The sequence below is a fragment of the Pteropus medius genome, unplaced genomic scaffold (assembly GCF_902729225.1).
Source record: "Pteropus medius unplaced genomic scaffold, Ma_sr-lr_union100, whole genome shotgun sequence".
NCBI classification, from domain to species: Eukaryota; Metazoa; Chordata; class Mammalia; order Chiroptera; family Pteropodidae; genus Pteropus; species Pteropus medius.
The window spans coordinates 6,652,900-6,665,441 of record NW_024340700.1 but is presented as its reverse complement, the minus strand read 5'-3'; the positions used below and the strand labels follow the sequence as shown (position 1 = coordinate 6,665,441).

Genomic DNA, 12,542 nt, shown 5'->3' with positions numbered 1-12,542 from the left:
CGGGGCTGGGCACCGCAGGCAGCCCAGCTCAGCTTCCTGCTCACGCCGGTCAAGGTCACGAACCCCCGGGTTACCACGTTTTGTCCGTGCGCGGCCTCAGAACCTGACTTCCATTTGAAATAAAATTATTTTAAAGTGAGTTCCTCAAGAAATGTGAAAGACCATAAACTATAAGAAAAACGAGTCTTCTGGCTCCCCCCGCCCTGGACATCTGCACTTCAAACCCAGGACCCGGTGTCCTGAGCATGAGTCACACTCATTGGGTGACCTTAACCCTGATCCGTAAACGCCCGTCAACACTCCAAGCCCTTTTCATCCTCAGTGAAAATCTGTCGAGACACTAACAAGTTGAAAACCCACACCTCCCAAACCCCCCAAAGACAAACTTCGGTCTGGGGACGGGGCCTGCACTTGGGGCGACCGCACAGGTGCAGGTCCCGCCCCCCGTCCTTCCGACACGTGTGTCCTCTAGCTCAGACACTCTTCCCTTGGCCGTGTCCCGTCCAGGAAGCCGCCGGAGGCACCCGGCCTTCCTTTCGCGTTGCTTCTGGTCTCCAGCAGACTGTGGGGTTTTCTCGAAAGTGCCGCCTCTGTGCCAACCCGCGGTCCGTTCCCACGAGCCGGCCGCTTCGTCCACTGCAGCCCCTCGCGCGCTGGTCGGAGCGGCTTCGGGGCCCGGCGTGGTCACTCCAGCCCCCGCGTCGTGCCTGCGTGCGGCTCGGACGCACTGGGTGCCTGACGGTCGCAGGACAGAGCGGTCGGGAGAAGTGCTCATTTTAATAAGTGTCACTTGGAGAGCTGTGAATCTCCCTGGGGGAAGGAAGAGAAGTTTTACCTTTGCTTCACGTCACTGGAAAGTTCAGTTCCGGGTGCATCGTAGACAGAGACGAGAAAGGCCAAACGATGCCGTTTTCAGCAGAAAACACAGGAGACTCTGGGCCGTCTCGGCATGGAGAACACGGTGCTCAGACGAGACGCAAAGGGGCCAACGGCAGGGAAAGGACAAGCACTTCAGCCAGAGAGGTCACAACGGAAAGTCCGGCCGCGACGCGGGGAAGAACATCGGCCGGGCCCGAGAAGTCCAGTGCCTTGTTCGTGTCCAGAGTGTGTGGAGAAGCCTCACGAAGCAATGACGCAAAGAAAACCCGGCAGCAAAATGGCCAGGAACCCCGGCCCGGTCCTTTATGGAAGGCGGTCCAAACGGCTCATACAGGCAAGAAGCGGTGACCGAACACGAGCAGCCAGCAGCGTGCGATGGACCCCGCACAGGGACAGCAGCGGGTAGAGCAGACGGCATCGCAGACGAGACGGCGAGGGCGGGCGCGTCCTCCGCCTCGCGAGACGGACACGTGCTGGATCCCCGCGCAGCACCGGTGGGCGTGTGTCCCCGGCCCAGCGAAGGCCTCGGCCGTCCGCGCAGGGAGCGGCCCAATCACACGCAGCGGGAGGCGACCCGGGGAAGCCCACCGCAGCCTGGCCTGCGGCGCCGGACACGGGCCACCCGGCCCCTGACATGGGATGGAGAAGACGGCGCTGTCCACACAGGCGGACGTGCCGCGGGCCGGTCACAGTGAGCGATGGACAAGTGCACGCGACCACACGCGCTATCGAGCTGAAGAGACCGGACGTCGCAGACGCCTCGGAATAAAGAGCGGGGGCAGGAGGAGAAACGGCCGCGTGGCGAAGGGCGCGCAGGCACGTGGGGCCCGTGAGGGACGCAGGGTCTCGCTGCCCCGACCGACCGTCAGGACAGGGCGTCCCCGGGGGGTGGGGGGCACGCGCTCCACGGGGTTTGAACTGATGTCACGACTCCAGGCGCTGCGATTATGTTCACAGCTGTAATAGGTGCTCTATCTTCAAACCACATAAGTTAAAAACGGACCACACCCGTCATTTAAAAACTGCCTCCAGGATAAAGAAACCCATCTATGAAAGCATTTATTAACCTGTTAGCGGTGACTTGTCCCTGGTAGTAAAATTATGACATTGCAACATTTGTTAAGTAATCCGTTTTTTACAACACGGATTTCTTGTATAATTAGGTGGAAAAATAACTTTTAAGTTGAATGTCTAAGCTTTATATAACAAGACAACGAATGCTTCGACAACCTAAGTTGTCATCTAAATGCCGTTTTCCCACCTACTGGAACAGCGCACCGCGGTGCTGTTCCGAAGATGTGGACGTGATCGTGAAACCACTTCTACAGAAACTGACAGGACGCTAGGATCCGACCTATGGCCGCTGCGATCCCGAACTCAATATTCTGCTGTGTGTCATTTATGCTTCTGACGTTTAAAAATCACCATTTGTGTGACGCTTCCTGGGTAAAGTTTCAAAGAAATGGACGTATCTAAAGCGTCAGCCGACGTTTCCATGGAAAACCGCAGCTCTCCACGGAGGGACTGAGGTGTGGAGGGGCCGGTGCAGGATGGACGGGAGGCGTCGGCGCTGCCGGGCGGCCCTGGGGATGGCCGATCTAGGCGCCTGCGGCTGGCTCCGCTCCCCTGAGGTCTCGTGGCTGGTGGCGCCCCGCATGGGGAAGGAAGGGGGTGGGTGTTTAAGCTGTAAGTTGAAACCTTATAACATCTGTGTGAAATAACGAAATCGTATGTAATTATAAACGGCTTTTTTCTCGACAGAGTGGATTTGAACACAACGTTATATGACTTTGGTTAGAAGCACAGAGGCAGTGTCTGCGGCCTCACCCAGGAGCGCGTGTCGGGGGGCCGGGGTCCCGCCGCCCGGGGCGTCACAGGCCGGCCTTGCTGGCCAGGCTCACCGCACTTGCACCATCGAGGTGATGGAGCAAAGCTTTGACCTGTGCAGTGTACTCAGCACCCACAGTTCACGTCTTCGCTCGCTGGGGAGACTGCCCGAGACACACTTCGCAAACTCACCCTAATTCACACGCAGTCCGCTTGGTGAGCAGAAAGCACACGTGCGCTCTCAGCCCCACCAAGCCCGGCAGCGCCCCGTGTCACCGCAGGGAAAACCAGGTCACTCACCGGGCATTCCTCTTCGTGAACGGCCTCCTGGTGACGGGGACGGCCACCCCGGCCGCCGCCCTCACGCAGACACGCGGCCTACAGCGCAGGCGCCTTTCCGTGCAGACTCCCGCAGTGACAGGCCCCGCGGTCTGTGCCCGTCCCTCCGATGTTGCCGTGTGGTTGAACAGCAGGGACACCGTCCCCTGCCTGCGCCCCGTCTGGGGACACCCTCTGCGCCGCAGCCCTGGTCCTCGCAGACTTCCCTGTGGCTCCTCTGAAGAACCAGTCCCCTCACCCACGGCTTGCTCCAAGGCCGCTGTCACCCACCGCGTCGTCTGTCCACTCCCTTCTCTCCCTCCAGCCTTGAGGACAAAGGCCAAGGCCACGACACTCACCCCGTGGCCTCAGCGCTGGGCACCGTGTCTGCCCGTGGTAGGCGCCCAGTAAATCTCAGTGCTGCTGGGCTAACCCAAGGGGCTCGTCAGTGAGACTTCAAGCAGGGAGATGTCTACAGGGACTTGTCACAAGAAACTGGCTTGTGCATTGTGGGGGTGGTGTGAACACCAGCACGGGGGACTCCGAGCTGTGGGGAGCTGGGTGGAGGGCGGGGATACCCCAAGGTCTCACACCGAGGGGTCTGGCCTCCGGTACATTCATCTCCCTCGCTCAGAGGCAGCCGACGGCAGGGCGGGGGCGGGAAGCTTCGGTCACATCTGGCGTGACCGTCTCAGACTTGGTCGTATGAGAGCACGAATCTAGGCTTGAGTTTGGTGGCTGGATGCGTGGACGGGGAGACTTCGCGCTTACACCCTTCTAGAGAGCAGCTGGGTAAACAAGCCCCAGAGTCAGCCACGGAGGAGGATGAGCGACCGTGGGCAACTCGGTTAATTCCGCACAGGAAAGAGCAGCTTGGCGTGCGACCCGCGCATTCCCAAGAGCCGCCCCTCCCCACACAGAAATGTCGAGCCTAATAGCTTACAGATTACAAAAATAAAAGCTTTCATTCTGCTTTTATTATAAAATACGACGTCTAAGCCCTTGCGTTGCCTCGAAAACGGTTCTTTTTCTTGTAGGAGGCATTGTGATTCCCGAAGGACACGTTTAAGACAAGTCGTGGTGGATGCGGGCGTCGGATGGCCTCGTGTCCAGGAAGGAGGCTCTCGCTTTGCACACTGTTTGGCGAACACGTCCCACGGCATTTGTTTAAGCCTGAATTGTCTGCAGGGGCCTGAGCTGAGGCGGGGATGGGCGTGACACTCACTGGGTGGTCACTCCCAGGGCTGTGGGTGACCAGTCGCACTAATGCACAGGGTGCAACACGTGGGTGTCGCCCCACATTCCACTATGGGGACATTCTATGTGAGACCTGTCACTCTGCTGCCCTGCGTCCTGGCTTCGCATGTTTGACCAGGGGAGACGGAGGCGCTGGGGACAGTGAGGGCCAGCATGGCCAGAATTAGCACGGCCCTCTGAAGTGCCGTTCAGTTTCAGGTGGCCCTGCCCGAGGCCCGAGGTTGTCCCTTCACACCAAGTAGGAGGCCTGCAGGAGGGAGGGGGACAGGTGCAGACAGCAGGCACATGCCCGCTGTCCTGAGGAGCCCCACGGGCTGGCAGCGGGCGGGGGGGACACGGCGAGGGTCCCTCCATGCTCTCCTCCTGACCCCATCTTCCATTTGTCGCTGTCCCTGTGGAAGGGACCTCGATATGGCCCCGGGGTCCGGACCCGGGTGCTCCTGCTCGTCTGCACAGTCCGCACGGAGCCTCTGGAGTCCGCGTCGCCCTGCTGGCCCTGCAGGCTCCGGCGCACCAAGTCGCCGCCCTTAGGCCAGCGGGCGCGCGCTCGCGCTGGGAGCCGGCGGGGCCGAGGCCTGCGTGTCCCCGTGCGCGTCGCCGGGACGCTAAGTGTCTGTCTTTAGCGTTGTCCGGAGTCTGCCGCAGGCCCTGCTCCTTGTCGGCAACGTGGTGCCCTCCGGCGACCCCGCCCTGTGCCCGCCCCGCGGGTGTCCCGTCGCCCCGGGAAGGCCAGGGACACGTGAGGCAGCCCCGCGGCACCCCCTTCACGAACGTTAGTGACACCGAGAGGTGAAAGCGGGTCGGCAGGTCCTTCATGCCAGGTGCTAAAACGTTCAGCGTCCGCGAATTCGTCCCTCACAAGAGTCCTCCGCGGGAGGGCGGGTCCCACCGCGCGGCCGGTGTCCTTGCCGGAGACGCGGGAGGGCGGGTCCCCAGGGGACAGCGCTGACCGCTTGCGCCGCCCGTCTCCACCGCGTGCTCCTCTGGGCGCTGTTCCCCCGAATCCCCGCGACCGCCCGCGACCTCGGGGTGGTGTTGAGACCCCGTGGACACCCACAGGGTGGATGGCGCGCAGGTCGGTGGCGAGATCCTCCATCGCCCTTAACTGTCACGGGCCCTTCGAGGGGCCCTGTCGTCTGTGACTGTCGCATTAGTAAGGCAATGCCAACCTGGGGCACGCGGCGGGAGATCGAATCTGACGTGTAAAGAAGGACGCTGTGACCCCGAGAACGTCAGTGGGCGGCGTCCCTCTCACCAGCGTCGGCGACTTGGGATGCGCCAGGACCCGCTCTGCGTTGTCTCAAGCTTCCTTCTCCGCCCGGCGACACGGCCCCGACGCCGGCCACCGCCGTGTCCACATCCCGCACCGCCGGACTCGGGGCGGCCCGGGGACTCGGGGCGGCTCGGGGACTCGGGGTGGTTCGGGGACGCGTTTTGCTCTCCGCGGGCCTGCGTGTCTCCCCGCACCTCGCGGGCAGGCTGCAGCGTCGTCCCCCACGCAGCTCCCGGGCTCCAGGGCGCCGTGCCTGGGACCCCGCACCTCTGTCGCCGGGCGCGGCCGAGAGGGTCTGGGGACAGCGGGGTCACATCCGGGCTACTCCCAGCAGCTGCAAGAGAGGGCAGGCAGCGGGGGTGGCGGAGGCGGCTTTTGCGTTTGAGGCGCCCTGTCCCCTCGCCCCCCGCGCGGCCGGCCACCTCAGGGCGCTGTCGGCCCGGCCAGCTCGAGGGGCACGACATCCTCATTCTGTTTCATTTTACGTATTCACTTATTCACGGCTCACACGCGACTTGTAGGTGATTTCATCCCCGGTGGTGTGTAACTGCCTTTGCTGTGGGGACACAGCGCGGCGGCGGGGAGATCCGTGGCTGAGCCGGCGGGCTGTGGGGACAGACGCCCCGGTTCAGACGGCAGCCCCACCTGCAGCCACGGGACTAAATGTGCGGGCCTGACCCTTTGCGTTCCTACTTTCTCCCCTGTAAAGCGCTCATGGTGGCACCTGTCTCAGGGCTGTACCTGTGAGTGACAGCGGAGGCCTCTCCAGAGACTCGGCGCAGGCCCCATGCAGTGAGGCGGGGCTGTCCCTTTCCCTCACTGCGGTTTTCAGTAAGTGTCACCGTCTACACGTCTGCAAACAGTGTGAGCTACAAATAGACCGCAGCCATGTACAGCGAACATTTAATGTATTAGGGTTGACTGAGGAATAATGTTTTTAAAATCAGAGTTTCTTTTGCATTCACAAGCCCTGGACTAAAGGCGTGAGCGCTGGTCTTCAGTGGGGGTGTTCACGTCCTTCTTCATCCAGATCATCACTCCTGTGCACTCTAAAAATGAGTTTTCTTTAAAAAAAAATAAAGGAATGTCTCTTACAGGAAATTTAGAAAATGCAAATTTAAAGAAAATGTTAAAAAAAAAAAACCCATGATAAAACCAGCCACATTTGGCGTATTTCTATCCAGATACGTTTCTCTCTCTGCATGTTTATACCAAGAAAGACAGATTTATTATCTGTATCACCTAAAACTTAGAGTCAACTGTGCCTGCACACGTCCCTTTTGCTACATTTTTGATGGATTAACAATCTTCATAAAATAACATTCATTTTGGACACGTATGCCCTCATTTTCCATTCCTACTGACAGCATTTGGTTCGACCAAGCAGCTGTCCTCACCCCTGAAACACTGTGCCCCCAGACCTGGCAGGCAGGGCCAGTCGACGCAGCGGCCTTTGCAATTGGCCTAATCTTGGAAGAATTGACGATTTCATTTCAGAGGGAAAGACAGTCTGTAAACCAATGAAAAGATATTTCTGAAGTATTTATGTTTTCTAATTTGGGGAGGTTTTATTTTATAATCTGGAAAAAATACTAGCTGAAGCATAGGAAAGGGGGTGACACTGACCTGCCTGAACGCTGCAGGCTGCTGACCGGGTGTGTCCGTCTGTGTCTGCGCGGCCACGTCCTCGGGTCGTGGGGCCCAGATCTCTTATGGGACGGCAGATGACATGCATATCAGTTTTTGGTTTATCACTTAGTGCAGGGCATCGGGAGAAAGCTAGCACAGACGTGGGCGTTGTGTTTCTGAGTTGCGCTGTTTTGTGTTGTGTTTAGCTTTTTACATCCAGTGCTGTTAGAGACCCACATCTGATTTTTTTTTTCTTGGTTTGCTTTTATTTTATTTGTAACGCTTTTCCTGAATTGCTATGAAGAATCGAAGTGCTGCTAATCCCCATCTTAACAAAAGGGACGCAAGCAAAATCTCTCCCAACTGTAAATAAAAATCTTTGACCTGATTTCTACTGAATTTATTACTTATTCAATGCTTAAAATGAACTATTGCTTCCACATTAATGCCAGTTTTAGAAAAGGGAAAATCACCACACAATGAATCAAGAGAACGTTGCTTTGTTTCATTTTTATTAAGCCTGTTTCATATTCTTCACGGAAAAATAAAATTCTTTGCTGAAGCCTGAAAGCCAGACATGCCTGCGGCGCTTCCGGAGTCTGCCCGGTGTTTCCAGTAACTGGGCGCGGTCGGGCGCGCAGCCAAGAAAAGCGTCCTATGGGCCAGAGCGGCCGCCGCGTCCGCGCCGCCGAGGCCCACCCCGGGGTGGGGGTGGGGGCCGTCCCGGCGGGCGGCAGGCAGCAAGGAAGGCCGTCCCGCGTCCCTGGGCCTGGCAGCGTGCTGTCCCCGCCCGGCCCTCGTCCCCGTCTGCGGACGCTGCGGAAGGCGCGACAGCGCTGCCCCGCCGCTCAGGCCCCCCCTCCCGCCGCCGCCCTCCAGACCTGAGGTGGCGGACATTCGGGGTCCCCATGCTCCCCTCCGCCTGGTCCTTTTCTTTCTGCAGCGTTTGTCACTGAATCCTGAAACTTCTGGCGAGGACCGCGTCTCCTCCGGCGCGGTGTCCGCGAGGACATCTGGGGGACCAGAAGCGCCAGCCCGCGCGGGAGCCGCCTCCCCGGGCGCCCACGGCAGGGAAAACGCGCGTGTCACGGCCGCGCCTCTGTCTTCCACGCCGTGCGCGTGGCGACAGAGCGCCCGCGAAGGGGGGCGGTGGCGGTGGCGCCGGCAGGGGCCAGGCGGCGCAGAAGGGGCGCTGAGACGCCCGCTGCGCGCCCCTTCCGGGGGTCCCCAGGGGCCCGGAGACCGCGGTGGCCCGCGGTGGCCCACGCTGACCCAGCGCAGCCAGAGGCTTCACGCCCCGAGCCTGGTCCGGACGAGGCGGCCGCGGGCCGGGCGCGCAGCGGTCCGCACGGACTCGGGCGCGCGAAGCTCCCGCGCTCGCCGCCCCGCGTGCTGGCCGCGGCCCTGCGCTGGGAAGGCGGACTCCGCCCGTGACCAGAACGCGGATGTTCGTGGGCGGGCAAGTGAGTGACGTGCAGCCCGCCGGCCACCGCGGTCGCAGGGCCCTCTCGACCCTTCCCCAGCTGCAGTCCGTCGGGACAGCTTCGGACACCCCGACTTAATTTCTTTAGCCACCTCCCGTCCTGAAGGGGCCCGTTTCTATTTGCACCCGCCAGGCGCTGCGGTCACTGTGGACACACACAAGCGGCCAGCGGGTGCGGGGACCTCGAAGTCTGTCGTTCATCCTGGCGCCGCAGGCGGGTCCGCTCCCAGCTCTGAGGTCCCTCGCCCGATGCTGTGTTTTAGCGCGGCCGTCACTCTGGCTTTGGCCGGCTCCCCAGGCCCGCGCGGCCCTGGCCCCCGCCCGGCTTGAAGGACGAGCACCAGGGAGCGCTGCCCGCGGTGCCCCCGATCCTGTTGCTGCAGAGCGACCCCCAACACCCAGCGCTTGAAACAGCGCCAATCACGCTGCTCCCAGAGCCGCAGTGTTTCAGGCCGATTCGGGCGGCGGCTGGGAGGATGCACGGGAGCTCGGTGGCCCCTCGCGCCAACTGGCGTCTGCCAGCCCGCTGGCCTCGCCAACCAGACAGCGCCACCCAAAGCAGGTGAGCAGAGCGGGTGCGCAGAGCGGGTGCGCAGAGCGGGTGCGCAGGTCCCGGGTGGCCAGACCCGAGGGGCGGGGAAAGCTGGAGGGCGGAGCGCCGCGCGGTCCCTGGTCCCTGGTCCCTGGTCCCTGGTCACCGCACTCCGCCCCAGCAGGCCGTGCTCCTCCGCTCCCTTCCTGCAGGTGCCCGGGACCCCGTAACCTGTTCTCATCTGCTGATTCTGCTGAATCTCGGGTCGCAGCCGGATCACGCAGGAGCGCTCACCTCTGCGCGTCGGCTAAACTCGTCTGCATCGCCCCCTGTATCGTGCCTCGTTCGTCTCGTGGTGTCGGAGCGATATTGAAAGCGGCATGGCGATAATTAACAGTCACGTTCAGCATTTAGTGAAGAAGGAAAGACACGAGGCTGCAAGGCGAGGAGGGAAGCGGGACAGTGGCCAGCTTCAGCACGGCCAGAGGTGGCCGCACCCGACGCGGCCGCTCACGCTCTCTCCGGCGGTGGGACTTTATTTTCCCTAATAAAATCTGAGCTCATTTCTATGAAAGGGTGAAAGTTCCTACATGAGTCCCGTGGGCTCCTCCCACCCCCTTCTGAGTGCCCTGGGCCCCGCTCCGGATCCTAGGACAGATCTGCACAGCGCCGCTGGCCACCGGCATGTCTGCCTAAGGGACCAGTGCGCACGGGCTGGGGCTGGCCCTGCTGCTGCCTTCACGTGGGAAATGCGACGTGTGACTTAAGCCCCGCAAGCCTCATGCTCTGAGACTGGACGACGCGGAGCCCCACGACCTGAGCTGGCAGGCGGCTGGGGACGCTGGGCGGGCTCAGAGGACTGTCAGGACTCTGTGGACGCCTCACCGGTCCTCGCGGGGCCTCACCGGCCGCCTTGGGGCCGGGAGCAGTCAGGTGGAAAGGTGAGGCAGAGGCCCAGTCTGATCAGCAAGAAAACTCAGGAGCGAGGCCCATGCGTGGCAGCCCTTGGATGTCAGGCCACCGGGTGTTAAGTTTGGGGATGACGATTGTAACCGCCTGAGTCCGGAAGGAGTTGTCACTCAGCACAGGGCCAGCTACAGGAGGGACGGGCGGGTCCTTCGTGCCAGGATGCGGGTCTCCACGGAAGGCGCTGTGCCCGGGGCACGTTTATGGTCCTTAAGGAGAAGTGAGAACGAAGGGTAACGGCTGATGGATGGTCTCGACCAGGCTTCCCACAGCCACGGAGCGTGAGAAACACACGCGGCATGGAGCCGCTTACCGGAAAGCCCGTGCGCGCCTCCCGGTCAGTTGCTGGCGGGCCTCGGCCCCGGCCCGGCCTGGAAAAGACATCACACAGCCCCGGCTTTGGACTCTGGACTCGGAGACGTTGAATTGAGGAAAGCCGAAGTGTGTTTGAACTCAGAACAAAAATAGCGCTTGTGCCGTTTGCAGCCTTCTGCCGGGTTTATCACGGTTTAGTGTCAGGTGCTCTCGTTCCTGTGTGTTTTTTGGACAGCGACGTTATAGACAAAAACTTTCCTCTCTTTCAAAGGCTATAATTAGGTCAAGAAATCCTCAGTACACGTCACTCATTTAATTTTACCGTGGCAGTTGCAGGCCTGTGATGTGGGACGGCTCGTAAAAGATCAAGGTGTTGCATTTGAACCACACTCTTCCCAAGAGTGAGTCTGGCATTTGTAGGAGCTTCGGGAACTAACGAGCGGAGCAGCGATGCCAGGTTCCAGGCAGGCGGCCGCTCGGATGCAGAACGTCAGAGGGTCGACGACGACGCGCGTTTCACGGCGTGGCCAGCCGGAACACCCATGCTGCGGGAAAAAACAACGAAGCCACAACTCTGGGAAACACTTGCTTCTCTTACATGAAACGCGTTTTTTGTCGGTTTTGTTTGCTTTGTTTTTTTAGGTGAGAAAGTTCAGGGCACTTTTGATCTTTAGCCAGAACCAGCCGAGTCGGGATATTTACGTAGATTATCTGAGTGTCGCCTGCTTCTGATAGGAACACCTACGTCCTGAATGGCCCCACCACGGGCGCGTTACGGCTGTTGTGTGCACGCCCCAGAGGGCATGTCACCCTGTGAACTGGCGTCACAGGACAGGGACTTTTAAGATCGTTAATGAGAATAGATTCTTATTTCAGGAACGTGGGGCCACCCCAAACCTCTGAAACACCGTCAACGCGACTGGAATCTTCTAAAAGATGCCTGGTAACCAGGGAGGATGTTTAGATCCAGGTGTGAAATGTGAAGCCATTTCCTTTAGCAGGTGGAGCTGAGAACTGCGCAATCTCTGACAGAGTCGTGAGCAGGCAGAGGAAAATGAACAGTCCCATAAAAAGCCCCAAAGCTAAAAAAATCTAGATTTGGAGGTAGCAGGCACGTGTGAGCACATAGGCTAAACAGTCCCAGGCCGAACAGAGCCGTCGCAGGAAAGAGGAGAGAGAATAAACTAATTTACACGCACGCGCGCCGCTAATGTGTAATGACGTTTGTTCTGCCCCGGACCGCCATGACAATACGCCAGCTGTGAGCGAGAAGCAGGCATCGCAGCGGATGTGCCCCCCGGGCCTAAAACAAGCTGACCGCCGAAAACAGCCGGCAGTGGCGGGGGACGGAGCTCCCACAAAGGGGGCTGGGGTGTGGCGCTGCAGCTCCAGGAAGATCAGCCTCCCCAGGACCGCAGAGAAGGGCGTCGGGACCCTGAGCAGACACCACGGAGGGGCAGCCGCGTCAGCAGACCTGTAAACCAGCCGGCCCCTGAACGTGTCCATTCAGTTAGGCGAAGCCATATGAATTTGCAAGTAGCCACCTGTCTTAGACCTGGCCTGCAGGCAGAAGGGTGTTCCACGGTGTCCTTTTTAACAGCAGTCGGTCCTTGTTCATGGCTTTGTACTCCCCGAAGCCACCGACCGGCCCTGCTCCCCGCCTCAGCCGCCCCGGGCACTGAGCAGAGCAGCGCTCGGGCTCCTGCGTCCAGCAGCCGCAGAGGGGCCTCCTCCCGCGAGCGCGTGCAGTTAGCTAACAGCCCCGTCCCACTTAGATGCAGTCAAGGCACAGTGACAACCTCCTCTCGTCCCTGTGTGCCGCACAGCAGAGCTGGCCGTCGTCCCCACGCGGCCCCTCACGGCCCCAGCACCTCCCGGTCTCACGGCTGCAGGGCCCGCGTCCTGCCCCCTTCGCTCCGTGTCTCCTGTGGCCCACCCGCTGCAGCGGCCACGAGTCACGGCCTCTTTCTGCGGGTGTGTGTATCGGTGTGTGTGAGTGTGTGTGTGTGCTTGTGTGAGTGTGACTGTGCACATGTGTGTGTGTTTGTGAGTGTGTCTGTGTG

General features: G+C 60.4%; 1 long non-coding RNA gene across 1 annotated transcript in view; it reads left to right on the top strand.

Moving 5' to 3' along the window:
* LOC120617965 (uncharacterized) overlaps positions 1 to 11,677 on the top strand; it is a 12,648-nt gene extending 971 nt beyond the window's left edge. Inside the window, exons 2-3 of the long non-coding RNA XR_005657098.1 lie at positions 8,800 to 9,228; positions 9,411 to 11,677. This is a non-coding gene — a long non-coding RNA (uncharacterized LOC120617965). The remainder of the gene's footprint in view (positions 1 to 8,799; positions 9,229 to 9,410) is intronic.
* The last annotated feature ends 865 nt before the right edge of the window (positions 11,678 to 12,542 follow it).